Source organism: Castor canadensis, chromosome 13 (assembly GCF_047511655.1).
Source record: "Castor canadensis chromosome 13, mCasCan1.hap1v2, whole genome shotgun sequence".
Classification (NCBI taxonomy): domain Eukaryota; kingdom Metazoa; phylum Chordata; class Mammalia; order Rodentia; family Castoridae; genus Castor; species Castor canadensis.
The window spans coordinates 97,795,296-97,799,595 of record NC_133398.1 but is presented as its reverse complement, the minus strand read 5'-3'; the positions used below and the strand labels follow the sequence as shown (position 1 = coordinate 97,799,595).

The following is a 4,300-nucleotide window of genomic DNA, read 5'->3' as shown; positions in this document are numbered from 1 at the left end:
GGAAGGGGCTGGGGGCGCGCCAGGGGAAATGAGAAATTTAATGTGATGATACTCTTCTGATAGAGTAAATTTTAATAGTTTTTGAATCGTTCTAAAGCACTTCTGCCTTATAACTTAAGATTTTCCATGTTGGAACTATAGTAACAGGGCTATAATGTAAATATATTTTTCCCTATCCACAAAGGGAAGCACAGCTCCATAACTTAGTTTTACTTTCTTTTTAACATCTGAGACTATTTGAACTAAATATTCTTGAATGGGCACGTAATTAAATGATTTTTTAAACCAATCTTGACTATTTCTTGGGATTGTGGGAAGCAGCCATGGTCTGAGGCAGGCGCCTCACCTGTCAGCCGCGCTGGCTCAGGCACCGGGCTAGGGAGCTGCGCTCTCGGATCTCCGGGCTGGGGCGCAGGGCTGGGGAGCTGCGCTCTGGGATCTGATCTCCGGGCTGGGGCGGTGACGGCGTCCATGGCCACCATGATACATTTCATCTTGCTCTTCAATCGACAAGGGAAATTGCAGTTGCAAAAATGGTATTCCACTCTCCCTGACAAAGAGAGGAAAAAGATCACCCGTGATATTGTGCAGATCATTCTCTCTTGTGGTCACAGGACAAGCAGTTTTATTGACTAGAACGAGCTAAAACTTGTTTATAAAAGGTATGCTAGTTTATATTTTTGCTGTGCAGTAGAAAATCAAGACAATGAGCTCTTGACACTAGAGATTGTGCATCTGTATGTGGAGTTGCTGGACAAATACTTTGGCAATGTCTGCGAGCTGGATATTATCTTTAATTTGGAAAAGGCGTATTTTATCCTTGATGAGTTTATCATAGGTGGAAAAATTCAGGAAACATTCAAGAAAGCTGCTGTCAAAGCCATTGAAGAATCGGATATGTTAAAGGAGACGATGGAAGAATAAACGAATAAGCCTACATTTTAACTGTACATCTACTTGAAGACTCCGAGTGCTACGTGTTGTGAAATTACACATAAGCAATGCCTTCCATCTGGTCTGCATAGAGCCTCTGGCACCATGCCAAAAATAACTTAAAGGGATACTTTGGTAACTAGCAAAAATATATATTTATAATTGCTATGCCTGTATTATACTGTATATGAGCACTTTTTTTGTGGCTGTAGTTATTTGAAATAACTGCTGTATAACTCAATGCACTGAATAGTGGTTTGCAATGTTTTAACTCCATGTATATTATTAAACTAATTTCAAAAAATTAGCTGCAATATATTTTTGTTGCATTAGGTCTTCTACTGAGAGATGGAAAATTGTATTGCTTTAACTCATGATTATGAATGTTAAGTAGACCTTATATCATTAACACATTTCCTAAAATGTTTAATTTTTTAAACTGTGTATAAATTCAAAATTAAATTCATAGTTAAGAGTTCATACATAATGCAAGACATTTTAATATACTTAATAATGCTATAATCTCAGGCCAGATACAATGTATTTGATATTAATGTCCCGAACTCATTTATATTTTCAAGACTGGAATCAAGGAAGATAACCAAAGATAGTATAGAACTTAGTAAGTGCTTTTGACGTCTTAGGCTGAGGTTTTGATTCTACCTTGTAATTGAATATAAGGGACATTCTAATAAGGTTGCATTTTCTACAAACTATATATTTATTGAAGTTTGAAGACGTCTGGAAATACAATGTCTATAACATCTCTTATTGTATAAAAATTTAAAGGTGGGAATTACTAACAATAGTAATAATTACTATTGCTTCTACTATTTCTACCATCTCTTATGTTCCAAGCACTCATAGTTGCTTGAGAGATTTTGTTTTGAGTATTTTTTCAATGTAAATCTAATGTATTTGAGGTCATTGCTTAATCAAGCTTACATAGGGCATTTGTTATCCTTGCATCCTGTATTGGGGTGCATTTCCTCCTCTCCCCCAAAGAAAAGTTTTGCTGCTAACCCTCATTATTGTGAATATGTCATCTTCCTGCTTCCTGGAATGAAAATTGTACAGAACTAGGTACTGAATGTGATCAGACATACTATGATTCTGTTTTGCTGCCTGTGCATTTTCCATGTTAGTTTCGAGGTCCAGCATCTCTCCCATTGAGTGGTTAGGACCATCCCGTGCTCTTCCTGAGGCAAGAGCGTGCTTGCTCTTGGATTCTATGGGAGATTGCATATGGTAGACCCAAAGACAACATAATGGAAAATGTTCACTTTGGTTCATCTAAGAAGACACATTTAAAGGAAAATGACAAGAGCAAGGGCACAAGTACAGAGGAAGAAACTGACCAGTTCCTCAATGTAATCATTTACTTAAAGGAAATAATTCTGATTACGATATGAAATAATCACTGGTCTTTAATATGTGGTGTATCCTCAAATGAATGTTATGATTATAATTGTGGCACCAGATTGGAGTTTTGTCTTTTTTGATCAACATTGTTTACTTTAGGCATCTAGTTTTGTGACTTAACTTTTTAAAAAACATGATAGAATTCTTTATTTTTCAAAATAATTTTGGAAAAATGAACTTCATGGAAATCCATCATACTTGGTTTGATTTCATTCCACTAGTTTTAGATGAAGGGCTCTCTTGAACCTCATTAAATATACTACATATTTGCTGGATAGTTCCATGTTTGACACTGTCAGGCTATGCACAGGGGTTCTCAGACTTCCTAACAATTTCATACACAGAAGATACTCATTTATGTGGCACACTGGGGTAAATTCAAGGGACTTTGGGCCCCAAAGTCATGGGCCCAAAGTGAAAATAATCATTATGTCTTCTTTTATATTATATAATTATAACAGAAATACCAAGTGAAAGCAAAGATAATATTCAATTTGTATAAAACCTCCAATAAAATGTTTTTCTTGAGAGAAGAAAGAAGAAATAGAAAACACATTAGACGGAGTCACCTTCATAACAAATATAAAAATATTGCTGTAAAAAGTATTGTCATGAAGTGAATGTGTATAAAACACCAAAGAATCAATAATGAAAACAAAAACCCTTCAAAGTAATAAGAGATTACAGCATGGTTGCATGATAGAAAGCTAATATACAAAAAGTAACCACATTTCCTCTGAAAGGAAAAATGGAAGAAAATTTAGATGAAGAAGACCAGTCTGACACAAACACAAAAGAAAGTGACTTTACAGCTGATGTAGACATATGGGCTCAAGGCAGTTTTATTGGTTCTTATAACTAAAAAGCCAGAATTTATTAATCCTTGAAGCAAAAAAAATCAATAAAAATAAGAAAACAAACCAAAAACCACAGAGAAGATGCCATGATGTGCATATGCCCCCTTGATGTGTCCCCTCGAAGCTTCACATGCTGGAATCTTGTTCCCTGGAATGGTAATGTTTAAGCAGTGGAATCTTTATAAAGAGGAAGGTGTAAAACACACCACCTGTGGAAGGGATTAATGCTGGTATTCCAAAGTGGATTAGTTCTCATGAGAATGGGCTGTTAAAGAGCAAGTTTCACCATCTTGGCTCTCTCTCATATGCTTCCTTGTGATGATCTCTTCCACATGCATTCCCACCATTGTGATGCTGTCTGCCATGAGGCACTCACCAAAACCAGAAGATGCTGACACCATGCTGCTGAATTTTCAAAATGATGAGCTAAATTCTTTATCATTTGCTCAACCTTAGGTATTTTGTTATAGCAACACAAAACAGACTAATATAGATAAGTATCTTCCAATAAATGAAATAATCTGTTAGACAAGACAGCCTCCTCACAAGAGTTTTTTTTCTTTTTATTCTCAACTCCAATTTAATAGTATTGGCATATCCAAAACTCTCAGAAGTAGCCTCTGAAATTCCAAATTGTCCCTGTTAATATTAAGCTCCTTAGGGAAATAAGAGTACCAATTAGCATTGCTGTGAAAAGACATGTAGGATGTAGATGTTTACCTAAGACAGATAGGGATTTAGGCTGAAAAGACCCCAGCAGAACTACAGCAGTTCAGAGATTCATGCTGTGTTACTTTGAGTTTCTAGACATTGAACAAAGCCCAATCACACAACTAACCAGAGGCTAGATAAAACTTCTTGATCCTAAGTACATGAAAACTGTAAAAGTAGGTTTCAGAGACACAAAGAGAAGACTTAGGGAGAAGACTACAAAAGACTTGAGGATGGTGACCAAGGCAGAGTTCACCTTCACCAATGGTCGCTGATGTGAATCATGTAAGGCTGTTTCCTTCAACCTGACACACTTCTAAGGCAGGTACCATGTCATCTCCCTATAGGTTATTTCTGTTAAAGACAAAAAAACACCG

The 4,300-nt window shown here is 36.3% G+C and overlaps 1 pseudogene; it reads left to right on the top strand.

Annotated features, from left to right (window-relative positions):
* The first annotated feature begins 480 nt into the window (after positions 1–480).
* On the top strand, positions 481–1,052 carry LOC109703020 (AP-1 complex subunit sigma-3 pseudogene; annotated as a pseudogene).
* The last annotated feature ends 3,248 nt before the right edge of the window (positions 1,053–4,300 follow it).